Source organism: Phyllostomus hastatus, unplaced genomic scaffold, assembly GCF_019186645.2.
Source record: "Phyllostomus hastatus isolate PE091 unplaced genomic scaffold, TTU_PhHast_1.1 phas_contig_524, whole genome shotgun sequence".
Lineage (NCBI taxonomy): Eukaryota > Metazoa > Chordata > Mammalia > Chiroptera > Phyllostomidae > Phyllostomus > Phyllostomus hastatus.
Window position 1 is genome coordinate 6,255,633 of NW_025333900.1, and position 15,324 is coordinate 6,270,956.

At 40.0% G+C, this 15,324-nt stretch overlaps 1 protein-coding gene across 1 annotated transcript in view; it reads left to right on the top strand.

Moving 5' to 3' along the window:
- The window catches only part of CAP2 (cyclase associated actin cytoskeleton regulatory protein 2), a 141,086-nt gene that overhangs the window by 106,159 nt on the left and 19,603 nt on the right, over positions 1 to 15,324 (top strand). The gene's annotated exons all lie outside the window — the stretch shown is intronic.

The following is a 15,324-nucleotide window of genomic DNA, read 5'->3' on the forward strand; positions in this document are numbered from 1 at the left end:
ATTGTTATTAATTTTAAGGAGATAGAATTATGAATAAAATGTCTCTTTTAATGTTTTTGCTTGCTCTTTTGGTGTTTTAAAGTTTACCAAATATTTGAGTCCTTAACAATTCTAGTACTTCGTGTGATATCCTAGTCCTAGGTTAAAATCCCAGGCTATCTCTGTTCCCACTTTAATTTCCATGTGAGATGTTGATCTGACCTTTGCCCCCTTCTTCTGCCTTCTCTCTTACCCTCCCTCCTCTCAGTGCACCCCAGCGCTGCCACACAACTCATGGAATCCTGACCACACGCAGTGCTGAGGTCGAACCAAATCAAATTGTCATTTCAAAATTTGCAAGTTTCAGTCTTTACCGCAATGTCCCAAACATATATCATGCTCCATGACCTCTGTTCCCTGGGGAAGTACCCTCTCTCTCTTCTCCAAAATTTCACTTCAACATCACTTCTTTAAGAAACTTCCATTGATCTCCATCAGCCCTCCATCTGGAACTGGTGCCCTCCTTTTATTCCTCTTCCATCGCTTTATTATACCTCAACCATAGCCCTTAGAACATAGAGTTGTAATTTTTTGCATGTTTTTGGAGCTCTTTCATTTGACTGCAAAACTCATTACAACCTCTAGCCCCTAACATAGTGCCTGGTACCGAGTAAGTGCCCAGTAAACTGTGAACTAAACTGTGAGTTGGGGGTCTTTTAGAATCTTCTTTGATCTTTTAAGAATATTTACTTAAATATTCTTCTCATGGAAAATCCCTTCTGTGAGAAGTGAATCTTACCTGTCAGTGGTCACAGTGGATGGTCTAACTGGAGTAAATGCTGAGGTTTGTGAATTCTATTCAAGGGTAGGACCCACACTGCCCTGTGGCTGCCCTCTAGCACCTATCCTCAGTTATAATTGTTAATGTCAGCAGATTAGACTTAAAATGAAGGCCGAGTTTGTGACTTTTCAAGGGACTGTGGGACTTATGCATTTGTCCCCGACACTTGTACAAACATTAACATTGACCCCTAAAGATGGACACTTCTTTTTATTTTCTACTTTGTCCATTTTCTCCATACGCTGAAGTGCACAGTGCAGGATACAATAACTAAGTTGATCGTTCATCTTTTGCTCACAACATTATGATTTCTGAGAGAAGAGTCCATAAACATTTGAAGGGTTTTAATCCAGAAGGGTATGTGTGGATGTCACTCAGTGTTTTTGTAGATTAATTGTAATTATTTTTCATACATTTCCAATGAGATGTTGTTTTATAATAGGTCAATTTTCATAAAGAGGAATTGTCACATGTTTGCCATGAAGATAGGTCATCATGACAGAATAGCAAACAAAACATCAAGAGTCTTTAGATTTATTTTTATTTCATGGTAGGTAAATGAAAAAGGAATGAGTCCATTTGTAGAAAATAATCACGTCAACAAACACTAGCCTATTAATTCTCTAATGAGTGCCCATGGAAAGTGAATAGAAAATCACTTTTAAATGGTTTTAATACCTTTAATGCAATGGGCAAAGCTGAGTAATTGTGCTTTGAATGTAAAAAAAATTCTTATTAATTATAGAAAAATAAATGTAGTAGTTTTTGCTTTATTTTAAATACTTATCTTTTCATATGTTCATTAGATATATATGCCTTGTGACAATGACTTTCAAACTTTTTAAAGAAAATCCATTGGAAAAATACATGCTAAGGAACACTTTATATACATACCATGCCCACAATACTAAACTAAGTTTCACAAAACAATACTTTTTCTTACCACATGATATGCATTCATATATTTCCTTTCCTAATTTTATTTCATTTTTTTATAAAATGATGGATGACACCCATTAAATTCATGACCCACTAATGGTTCACATCCCACATTTTGAAAGACATGTTATAAAACACAGATGTTATATTTATGTAAAATATAAGTGATCCTCGGAGCATGAATTGGGCAGTGCGGATTGCCACAATAAAAATGACAGCTATACTTACTGAGCACATGTCACACTACTGGAGAACCACATTCAAAATGGTAACCATTATAAAGCAGAGTATCTATTTCACTTCTCAAATAGAAGATTAGTATGATGATGTTTTGGCCAGATAGTAAAAGTGAAGAATGATTATGGTAAAAAAAATGTTGGTTCAGAGATAACATAATATGTACAAAATCTTTTAACAAGCTTTAAGACATATTCATAGAAACCTTTTTTCTGATATTTTTGTCCTCTTCTAATAAGGCTTGGTATAAAACTATGTAAAACTTTATTATAAAAAGTATAGCTTTTATTTTAATCTAAATTTCTATTTAAGTTATTAAAAACTATTTAAAAGTTCCCAAAACATAATCCATAGCATAAATTAAATAATTTTCTGCTCACTTATGATGGTCTGCCAACTTACCAGCAAAATGAATGATAATTACAGCCAGAATTACAGCATTCTTGCAAAGAGGAAGGAAAGGGCTCTTAGAATTATCTGATCAAATGGCATGTGGGGAAAAATTAATAAGAATCATTTCATTTATTTTTCCACTGATCACAACTTTGCTAAAAGTATGCATGTATAAAATTATAAGAATCAGACACTTCCAGCCAAGATGGAGGCATAGGTAGACACACTGTGCCTCCTCACACAACCAAAATAACGACAACAACAATTTAGAAATGAAATAACAACCAGAACTGACAGAAAAATTGAACTGTATGGAAGTCAGACGACCAAGGAGTTACAATAGACACATTCATCCAGACCAGTAGGAAGGGCAGAGTCAGGCAGCTAGGCAGAGAGGGGTCGCAGCTCAAAAAGTGGTGGCACCAGGCATGTAAGGCATCTTGGGCATGCAAGACCGCAGCAGGTGGACCCTGGGCATGCAAGTGGTGGCTGGCAAACCCTGGGCGCAGGGTGGCAACAGGCAGACCCAGTGAGGCAGCAATTGTGAAACGAGGCACTGCATGCAAGGTGGCTGGCTGACCAGGCAGTCCTACATTCACATACAGATAAACCAGGTGAAATTGGGGAGCGAGACAGACCACTGAATCTAGGGTCCCAGCACCAGGAAATAGAGCCTCGGGGCACTGATTGAAAACACCTGTGGGGGTTGAGGTGCCAGGAGAGACTCCCAGCCTCACAGGAGAGTTTGTTGGAGAGACCCACAGGATTCTGGAATGTCCACATGCCCACCCACATGGGAATTAGCACCAGAAAGGCCCAGTTTGCTTGGGGGAAGCAGCGGAAGGGACTGAAATCTGACAGAGAGCAGAGCAAGCACCATTATTCCTTCTGGGACCCCACCCCCACATACAAGTCACAACCCAGCCACTGTGTTACCCCACCCTGGTGAAAACCTAAGGCTCTGCCCTTCATACATAACAGGTGAGGCAAGACAAAAAAAAAAAAAGTCCAAATGGAAGAACAGATCAAAGCTCCACAGCAAATACAACTAAGTGACCAAGAGACAGCCGTCCTATCAGATGCACAGTTCAAAGCACTGGTGATCAGGATGCTCACAGAAATGGTTGAATTTGGTCGCAAATTAGATGAAGAAATGAAGGCTACACTAAGTGAAATGAAGGAAAATGCACAGGGAACCAACAGTGATGGGAAGAAAACTGGGACTCAAATCAATGGAGTGGACCAGAAGCGAGAAAGAAACAACCAAACAGAGAAGAATGAAGAAGCAAGAATTCAAAAAAATGAGAAGTTTAGGAACCTCCAGGGCTACTTTAAACATTCCAACATCTGAATTATAGGGGTACCAGAAGGGGAAGAGGAAGAGCAACAAGTGTAAAAGTTATTTGAACAAATAATACAGGAGAACTTCTCCAATCTGGCAAAGGAAATAGACTTCCAGGAAGTCCAGGAAGCTCAGAGAGTCCCAAAGAAGTTGAGCCCAAGGAGGAACACACCAAGGCACATCATAATTACATTACCCAAGATAAAAATGAAAGAGAAAATCCTAGAAGCAGCAAGAGATAAGGAGACGGTAACCTACAAAGGAATTCCCATCAGACTGTCAGCTGATTTCTCAAAAGAGACCTTGCAGGCAGGAAGGGGCTGGAAAGAAGTGTTCAAAGTCATGAAAGGCAAGGACCTACATCTAAGATTGCTCTATCCAGCAAAGCTTTCATTTAGAATGGAAGGGCAGATAAAGTGCTTCTCAGATAAGGTCAAGTTCAAGGAGTTCATCATCATCAAGCCCTTATTATATGAAATGTTAAAGGGACTTATCTAAGAAAAAGAAGATAAAAAACATGTATAGTAAAATGACAGCAAACTCACAATTATTAACAACAACACCTAAAACTAAAACAAAAAGAAACTAAGCAAACAACTACAACAGGAACAGAACCACAGAAATGGAGATCACATGGAGGGTTAGCAACAGGGGAGTGGGAGGAGGAGAGGGGGGGAAAAGGTACAGAGAATAAGTAGCATAGATGGTAGGTAGAAAATAGACAGGGGGAGGGCAAGAATAGTATGGGAAATGTAGAAGCTAAAGAACTTCGGACACATGGACACAGACTAAGGGGGGCAATGTGGGTGGGAGAGGGTGTGCAGGGTGGAGAGGAATGAAGGGGGAAATGGGACAACTGTAATAGCATAATCAATAAAATATATTTTTTAAAATAAAAACTAAAATGATAAGGATGAGGAAATAATATAGAAACATGTAGTGTTGGTGTTCATTGATACCACAATATTCAGCAGTTTTAAGAAATGTATTGCATCTTAATGGATAGCCCATTATAATACTCCTATATGCACCATGAAAAGTTTATGCCAACCTAACATATGCTTTGGGAGATTCTATTCAAAGTGGTAATTTCTATAAAGCAAAACATTTCTTTCACTTCTTTAATGGAAGAGTGCTACAGTATAGTTTTGGCCAGATATTAAAAATGATGATTGGAAAAGTGTATAGGGGAGATAAATGGTGATGAAAAACATACAATTAAAAAAAAGGGATGAGCTCAACATCACTAGCCATCAGAGAGATACAAAGTAAAACTACAATGAGATATTACCTCACACCCATCAGAATGGCCATCATCAATAAATCAACAAACAGCAAGTGCTGTTGAGGTTGTAGAGAAAAGGAAATCCTAGTGCACTGTTGGTGGGAATGCAGAAGGGTGAAGCCACTATGGAAAACAATATGGAATTTCCTCTGAAAATTAAAAATGAAGTGCCTTATGACCCAGTCAGTGATTCCACTGCTGTGAATATACCCTAACAATACTGAAACACCAATTCAAAAAAGAACTTATGCACCCCCTATGTTCATAGCAGCACTATTTACAATAGCTAAATGTTGGAAAGGCCCAAGTGCCCATCAGTAGGTGGGCGGATTAAAAAACTACAGTACATTTGCACAATGGAATACTACACAGCAGAAAGGAAGAAGGAAGTCCTACATTTTATGACAGCATGGATGGAACTAGAAACTATTATCTTAAGTGAAATAATACAGGCAGTGAAAGACAAATACCATATGACCTCACTTATAACTGGAATCTAATGAACAAAATAAACTAACAAGAAAAACAAAATCAGAGACATGGAAACATGGTATAGACTGATAGCTGTGGGAGGGGAAGAGGGTAGGGAGGGGAGGGGGAAGGAAGGGGAAGGAACTAGTCAAAGAACATGTATGAATGATACATGGACAATGGAGAGGGGATTGACTATGGGCTAGAGGGGTAGGCTTGTGGAGTGGGGCAAAAGGGAAAAAATTGGGACAACTGTAATATAATAAACAATAAAAAATACAACTTTCAGCTAAGATGGAGGTGTAGGTAGATATACTGTGCCTCCTCACACAACCAAAAGAAGGACAACAAGTTTAAAAACAAAAAACAAACAGAACTGCCACAAAATGGAACTGTATGAAAGTTCAACAACCAAGGAGTTAAAGAAGAAATATTCATCCAGACTGGTAGGAGGGGCGGAGTCGGGCAGCTGGGGCAGAGAGGACTCGAGGCAATGCAGTGGCTGGAAGACCTGGGCAGAGGAGGTGGCAGCTGACAGATGGGGTGGTCCCACATTTGCATGCAGATAAACCACGAGGAATAACTGGGGAGCAAGACAGACAGCACAACCCAGGGCGCCAGCATGGGGAAACAAAGCCTAAAAACCTCTGACTGAGAAAACCTGTGGCAGTGGGAAAAACTCCCAGCCTCACAGAAGAGTTCACTGGGGAGACCCACAGGATTCTAGAATGTACACAAACCCACCCACCTGGGTATCATCACCAGAAGGGCCCAATTTGCTTGTGGGTAGTGGTAGAAGTGACTGGAAAGCCAGCTGAGAGCCAAGCAAGCAGCATTGTTCCCTTTCGGATACTTCCCCCACATACACTGCAGGAATATAGGTTGCCCCGCCCTGGCAAATACCTAAGGCTCCACCCCTTACTATGTAACAAGTGCTCCAAGCCGAAAAAAATGGCCCAAATGAATGAACAGATCAAAGCTCCAGAAAAAATACAAGTAAGTGATGAAGAGATAGCCAACCTATCAGATGCACAGTTCAAAACACTGGTAATCAGGATGCTCACAGAAATGGTTGAGGATAGTCACAAAATAAAGGAAAAACTGAAGGCTATGAAAAGTGAAATAAAGGAAAATGTACAGGGAACCAACAGTAAAGGGAAGGAATCCAGAACTCACATCAATGATTTGGATCAAAAGGAAGAAATAAACATTCAACCAGACAGAATGAAGGAACAAGATTTCAAAAAAAAAATGAGGTTTAGAAACCTCCAGGACTACTTTAAACGTTCCAACATCTTAATTACAGGGATACCAGAAGGGGAAGAGGAAGAGCAACAAGTGGAAAAGTTATTTGAACAAATAATACAGGAGAACTTCCCCAATCTGGCAAAGGAAATAGACTTCCAGGAAGTCCAGGAAGCTCAGAGAGTCCCAAAGAAGTTGGACCCAAGGAAGCACACACCAAGGCACACCATAATCACATTACCCAAGATTAAAGATAAGGAGGGAATCTTAAAGGCAGCAAGAGAAAAGGAGACAGTTACCTACAAAGGGGTTCCCATAAGATTATCAGCTGATTTCTCAAAAGAAACCTTACAGACAAGAAGGGGCTGGAAGGAAGTGTTCAAAGTCAAGAAAGGCAAGGACCTACATCCAAGATTACTCTATCCAGCAAAGTTATCATTTAGAATGGGAGGGCAGATAAAGTACTTCCCAGATAAGGTCAAATTAAAGGAGTTCATCATCACCAAGCCATTATTATATGAATATTAAAGGGGCTTACCTAAGAAAAAGAAGATGATCAAAAATATGAATGGTAAAATGACAATCAACTCACAACTATCAACAACCGAACCTAAAACAAAAACAAAAACAAAAACAAACTAAGGAAACAACTAGAACAGGAACAGAATCATAGAAATGGAGATCACATGGAGGGTTATCATTGGGGAGGGGGAGAGGGAGAATGGGGGTAAAAGGTACAGAGAATAAGCATAAATTGTAAATACAAAATAGACAGTGGGAGGTTAAGAATGGTATGGGAAATGGAGAAGCCAAAGAACTTATATGTACAACCATGGACAAGAAGTAAGGGTGGGAATGCAGGTGGGAAGGGTGATGCAGGGCAGAGGGGAATAAAGGGGGGAAACAGACCAACTGTAATAGCACAATCAATAGAATATATTTTTTAAAAATAAGAATTAATTAATTAAAAGGAAGGGAGTGATTATGATAAGAAAATTTTACTTCAGAGATAACATATGTTCAAAATCTTTTGACAAGTTTTATGCACAGAAATCTATGACATATGCCCAGAAACCTACCTCCTCATACTTTTGTTCTCTTCTAAGAGTTGGGGTGAAAAAACTTTATAAATTATTTTTAATTATAGTTTTTAATTTAAAATATAAATCAAGTATTTTCAGTCACTTGTTTTCTTCTTTCAGATTGGATTTTGAGATTTGCACCCTGTGGGGTTTTAGTGACCAACTAACTGCATGCATGCTGCTGGATACTGAGTTTCCAAGGGGACATTGCTCTGAGAAAGACTCATTCCCTCTGAGTTAGCAGCTGGAACTAACTGTGTTTGCCTGCTCCCCACTCCTAACCTGTCTGTTCAGACTGCAGCTGTGTCAGACAACTGTTGCTCCCTTCAGTTGTCACAGCAAAATGCAAAGCATTGAAGCCAGCCATTTTTCAGAAAGTGATTGGCAAGAGGGCCCATGTGCACAAGTGGGGGTGGGGTTGCTTCCTGGGGAAGAAGCAGCTGCGAAGTAATCCATCTGGAATTTCTTGCTACATTTACTGTGGCAAATGCAATCTTCTGGTTCTGTCAGCGTGTCTTCAACATGACCGTGGCCTAGGACTCTACACCAGAAACTTCTTGCAGTCTTGAGGTGGTTTAATTGTTGGGAACTCTTTTCCATATTAATTTATATACTTTCCTCTGTGCTGGATCTCAAATACACTCTGTGGAATAAATTGATCTTTTGGCAGGAACCCAATATTGTAAATTATTATTTATTGTAATTTGTCAATTTTCTAATATTCATTGGTAGTTCCTGCAAATCAGATACCTAAAGCTTAAAAACTAAGGCCTAATCTTTATACTTATAGTTACCAAAATACCTGATTTCTTCTATAAATTGTCCAGATCAACATTCCAGCTATTAATCTCTTGTATGGATCTGGCCAGGAAAAGGTCATGAAAAGAATTTCATAAATAGGATAAAATGTGGTTGTTTTCTTAACTTTCTGGTGTTAAACTTGATAGACTTTTGACCTTTCATATGTCTTTCCAAATTACTTTAGCTGTGAAAACAACTACAATGCAATTATTTGTAAAGCAGAATCAAACTACACACCAATGAATGTGTATAAAGTCTTACATAACGGTGATGTCATTCTTTCTGTTAATAATGTGAATTTTTTTTAAAAACCTATCCTATACACAAATTGTCATCCATCCTAACCTCCCTTGAAACTCCAGAAAATGCAAATATTAGTTGGAAATGGTTACAATTTTACACAAGGTGAGGCTTCATTTTCCTCAAAGCAGGAGATCAATCCTTTTCCTCCAGGTAGATTATCTGTTTTCAAACTATTTCTAAACATGAAGACCAAAAGTCCATTCACAAAGTGAAAAGTTAGCAGTTTGCTTGTGATCAAATTAAAATTCAGCCAGGAGGTACCCTGACTTATAAATAATGTAGACTCTGTAGCATGTCATTAAATATGTATGCTTTTAAGTTTTCAAGTCTGGCCTCCTGTCTTCCTTTGATTTTACAAGCAAAAGTTTAATCTTTATATCTAAATTTTTATTTAAACTATAAACAGAATTATTTTATGTATAGTTAAAAAATTATCATTACTTTTGCTATTGTTTGGCAGAGTGCACAAATACTTATTTACAAAAAGTCCAAGGTACATATAGTACAGCCTCTTTACACACAGTAAAGTTTTCCCAAACCTATGCCTTAAGTTTATCAATCAAAATGAAAGAACAAGTCCAGAGGTGGCGTGTCGCTTGTCTGGGTCACAAGCACATCAATCTCTATGGGTACAGAGAATGGCTGTCTCCGCGAGACTTGGCCACAGCTGCATTCAGTCTGCATTAATTGCTCTTGGGTTTTAGCTCCTTTTTGTCTCCTGTGGAACAGTACACAGGCTGCTCGGAGGGAGTAAGGAGTGTCATTGACTAACAAATGAGCTCCACCTGGAGTTAGGTTGGAAATGGTTGTGAGTTCAGCCCAAATTAAACATGGCGTAACAATCTATTTTATGGCTGGCGTAGCTCAGTGGATTGAGCATGGGCTGCGAACCAAAGTGCCGCAGGTTCGATTCCCAATCAGGGTACATGCCTGGGTTGCAGGCCATGGCCCCCAGCAACCGCACATTGATGTTTCTCTCTCTCTCTTTCTCCCTCCCTTCCCTCTCTAAAAATAAATAAATAAAATCTTTAAAAAAAATAATCTATTTTACCCTGGGTTCTGAGCAATGTGCTGAGAATACCAAGATGGAGATATGGCCCAGTAGACACAGTTCCTTTCCACTGAAACGCACATTCCACCTGAATATATAAACCACACAACATGACAGAATGGGGTGAGTGGCAAGCTCAAAACACGGTGAGCAGCATAGACAGGAAACATGGCAGGTACAGGATACCCAATCCTGTAGTGCAGTGTGGTTCTCAGGCCCCAGCAATCTGAGAACTTGTTAGAAACGCAGAATCTCAGGTGCCACCCCAGACCTGCTGAATCGGAACCTACCTTTTAATAACACTTCCCCAGGTACTTTATATGCATGTTAAAGTTTGAAAAGCACTGTTCTTATATATGTAAGTCTGACCAAAGGAGTCCAGCTTGAGGGAGACTCAAGGGAAATCACTATTTTTTACTCATTCATTTATTAACTATTTATTGCTGTCTACCACATGCAGAGCACACATCCAGCACTATGTTTATGTTACAGTTTCTGCTATCAAACAGCAACTTTTAATTATAAAGCAAAAATAAATAACACTACAAGGCTATGTTGGAAATAAACCTTGCTAATTAGACTCCTGGGTGGGCAAGAAGGGCAACAACGGGGCTGGCATTGGGTCTGGGTCTTGAAGGACGAGTAGGTGTTCCCAAGTTCAGCACACAGGACACGAACGAGGTACTTTCAGAGAAAAGCTGGTAGTTTCACAGAGGAAAGAAGTAAGAGGTGAAAACAGAAAGGCAAATTGGAGCCAGATGGAGAAATCCTTATGTGTTATCCTAAGAAGGTGTTCCTCTGTGATGTGCAAGTTTATTTTTTCCTTCACCATAGGTTTTTAAGCAGAAAGTTGTGCAAGACAGATGGAAAAAGGAAGAGATTAAAGGCCCTGGAACCTGTTTGGAGACTAGTGGATGGCCAGGGGTGGGGGAGTTAGTAGGTGACCCAGAGTGACACAATGGCAATGCAAAGAAAGGGGTGGAATGGACACCGAGTTGAAGGAGAAAGGGAAGAGGAGGAGACTGGGAGGGGAGAGAGATGTACTCTAAACACAGAGTTTCCAGTCTGGAAGTCTGGGAGAGTCAAAATAATATCAATGAAAATAGGGAAATCAACAGGAGGTGTTAGTACAGACACAAGAAAAATATTCATGAACTTTCACCATGTTGTTTTTAGGGTGCAGGTGAGACATCCGTGGAGGAGGAGAGGTGTGGCAAGCAGGTGAAGTGCAGGTCTGACCATCACTGAAGTGGGGGAGACCTAGAGATGAGAGTTACATACATGAGAAGAGAGGAAGAAAGAGAATATGATGGAGGACAAGATCTTGGAGGACACCATTATTTGAAGAATGGTGTAAATCGGTTGAGGAGAAAAGAGAACTAAAGAGTCCAGAATCTCAGAGCTCTAAGAAAGATGGGCTGGCTATCACTGTCCCTGTAAGGACTAGAAAAAGGCTGCCCTCATCTACCTTATTAGTGACCTTTAGGAAGTAGTTTCTGGTGCCCTGGCTGGGTGGCTTGGTTGGAGCATCATCCTGTACACCAAAAAGTTGCAGGTTCGATTCCCAATCAGAGCACATGCCTAGGTTGCAAGTTTGGTCCCAGGTTAGACACACACCGGAGGCAACTGATTGATGCCTCTTCCCCCCTCCCTCTCTCTCTCTCCCTCTCTCTCTCTCTCACCAAAAAGAAAAAAATAAGAAAGGAGTAAAAAAGGAGTTTCTAGAGTGTTGGAGGTAGATGCAGGCTTCTATAATTAAGAAGTAAGAAAGTTTTATGTAATGATCTTGGTTATTTATTGGCCAGTTGTCTTATTTGATAGATTACTGCCTATGAGTTCAAAGTCTGTCTTTTGAAGTTTTGGGATGATTTTATTTTTACCTGCACTATATCTTCACTAGGATAAAAATAGGTTAAAAATAAATATCTACAACTTTATAATCAATAGTTTAGAGTTAGCTATACTATAAAGCTCTAAGATTTTTATATTTAGAACTATTTTATTATCTCATAAATACCTATGAGTTTTACTGTTAGTTGATAAGAACACATAAATGTTTTCTAGAGTATTTCAATCTTTCTCTCTCTAAATCAAAACAGTAGTTACTTTTAAAACTGCCTGCTTTAATGATCAAGATTATTTTGTATGCCAGAACTTTTTCATAACCAAGAGTTTGAACTCTCTAATTTTTTTATCCTCACCTGAGGACATGCTTATTGATTTTACAGAGCAGGAAAGGGAGGGAGAAAGAGAGGGAGAAAGCCATCAATGTGAAAGAGAAATATCAATTGGTGGCTCTTCATATGTGCCCTGAGGACTGAACCTGCGACCTAGGCATGTTCCCTGACTGGGAATTGAACCCGCGACCTTTCATTCTGCAAGACAACACTCCAACCAACTGAGCCATACCAGCCAGGGAAAGAACTTGAACTCTCCATACCCAAGGGCCAGCAAGTTAATACACTTTCTTGATTTATTTAAACCATCACCCTAGGAATATTTTAATTCATGTGTGCTTATATAAAATTCTTTAATGTGTGGTATTGAAGGCAGTGGTATAACTGCAGGTGTCCTGTTACCCTCTCTTTTCCAGCACCTTAGGAAAATCAGGAGTTGTGGCCTAAGGGTGCATGCTGAGGTGCTTCCCAGAGCAGGTCTGGGGGTGCCTGGATATAAAGACACTCTGACTCAACTCAGCTGTCAGTCCAGCCCAGAGTGGAGCCACAGTGGGCACCCCAGGATCTTATTCACTACTAAGGAAGACCATGCCTTTGGGTCTGGCCTCTTAGCGTCCACTTTTCAAAGCCCCTGTCCCCTACACACACACACACACACACACACACACACACACACACACACACACACTCCTGAGGCTGGCCTCCTGGTAATCACCTTCACAGCTGAGGGCTTTATCTGTCACCCTGTCCCTCCCCAGTGAGGAATGGCAGTGACAGATAAAGCCTCTGGCTCATCTTTTTTTGGATACTAAGTGGTAGCAGATCTTCCTTCTTTAAAAGTGACTTTTATCTTTTCAAATGGCCAAAAGCCATTGGGACCCTCTTTGGAGAAAAATTAATCCAATCATTATTCTTTTTAGTCAAAAGGAGCAAAGTACAAAGGCAGGAGTGATTTTTTGGTCTGCATATTTCAGTAAGCAGGTCCAAAGGCAATTCTGAAAGAAGATTTTGAATAGCAACACTTTCATTAAGCACGTGTGTCTCACCAAAGGTAATGCTTTGAAAGCCAGTACTAATGTGGATCCATAACTATGATTGCTAACAAATCAGTCACATGTATTTGTCACAATGACGACACTCATGTCCCTGCTGTTGGAATCCCCTTTCTCTTGCTTCCTTGGTCAAATTCAATCCATTCATCCTTCAAAGGGATTTCAAATGGTCTGCTCCCCCAGAAGCCTCTCTGATGTCTGCGTACAACCACGTCCTGCCCCAACCTGGATGTTTTCCTTCCCCTCTACAGAACCTCCATAACACTTCTTAAAGTCTGTATTTCTTATATAATGCTTAGCACTTTCTGCTTTATAAAACAGTTACTTATTCACTTCAGTAGATATTAAGAAAGCATCGTTTCAGGTGCTGGGCCACACTAGTGATGACACTGAGATGAATATTGAGTGGCTCTTCAGAGCGCAGGCTTGGGAGGTGACCAAACCTGACTCCACAGACAAATGAGGCTGTTCCTAGCAGGTCCTGGTAATAGAGAAACAGGAAATTTCTTCTTAGGAGAGCTCCAGAAAACCTACAAAAGAAGAGAACTTTGAGCTGAGCCTTGAAGGATATTTAAGAATTTTCCAGATAGTAAATTGGGGAAGAACCTTCCAAACAAAGGCACAGCCTGAGCAAAGACGCAAGGCCAACAGCCAAAGTACCAGGAGTCTGGAAACACAGCAGTGTCTTCTATCTCCCCCGAGACTGTGAGTGCACTGAAAGCAGAGTCCTTTTCCCTCCCATTCCTCTGGAATCTGCAGCCGTGACTGGTACAGGGCCTGAAACTCAATGTCCAAACACATTTGCTAAATTGAACATCTTAATTTGTAATCACATTCTTCGCAGTGAAATTTTTGTAGTGTTATTCCATTAACTATACAGATTGTGTCCATTGTTCAAGAGCCACGTAAATCAAATTTCTTTTCTCTTCTATCAAAGGAGGGTAACTGAAATAAACGATGCATATCAGTTTAGGGGCATATTGTTTCCCAGTGCCTCCCCTGCACCTGTCACATGCCACCTACCTGTCCCTTATTCCCATTTGGTATAAACTTGGGAAATGCATATAACATTAGATTAAGCAAAAGTGTTTTCTTGAGAAGGGATGGAGGGAAGGTGCAGATTGTCTTCTAAAGATGAAACAAACACTCCACAGTTGTTGGTCCAGATTGCACCCCTGATGCAAGCTGAGCTAATAGCAGAACTTGTCCCAGACCTACGCACCAATTACATTTTCCTGTGAATTCTGGAACTGAAATTGAGACAAAAGTTACTCTGTCTTAGTGTGCCTCGACTATAGAACTCAGCAGATATTGATGCTTCTATTTTTTAATTTTTTTCTAAGTAAATAACATGTAATACCGAGGTAAAGGTAGATCAGCCTTGGCACAGCTATTATTTTGCCTCACCCCTACCTTTGCCATCTACTAAGTAGGGATAATTAGAGCAATACAGTAGTTTTCCTATGAACCTAAAGTCTGAAAGAGGATCAACAACTTTAATTCAATGACAGTTCAGACCTAGGCCTTTCTGGCCAAATAAAGTGATTGTTCAGATCATTGAAGCCGCATGTCAGTCACTCTCGGTCTCCATCACTGTTGGCTATCTGTAGTGTGTCTCTTTAATGAGTATACTCTGCTATCTTTAACTCTGGGAAATTTTCCCATGGAAAATTTAATTTTATCTTTCCTTTTATTTTATGAGAAATTTTATCTTGAAGTTGCCAATGCTGGCAGACAAGAAGACAATCTGGAAATTCCAGACTTAGTTCTGATAGCAGGAGCAAAGCAAAGCCAAACTAATAATTAAGGCCACTTATCAAGAAAATTTGTGCAGAATAGCTGGACCACTTCAGCAAATTAGAATGTGTTCAATATGTTCTGGACTCTGCCCTGAGGGCTTGGTCCGAAGTTCTCAAAGATTCCTAGCCATTGGGACCCTCTTCCTGTCGAAAAGAAATCACCACCTCTGGTTTCTGAAGGGCCACGTTCGAGACACAAATTAGGAGAACAACGAACATAATGACACTAAGTTACTGGACTGTGTACATTATTCCCAAACTGTTTCCAGTTTAAAACTGTTATTCCTTCTCTGAAGGGACTTTGCTTCTTGTTCTGCCTTCTTTCAT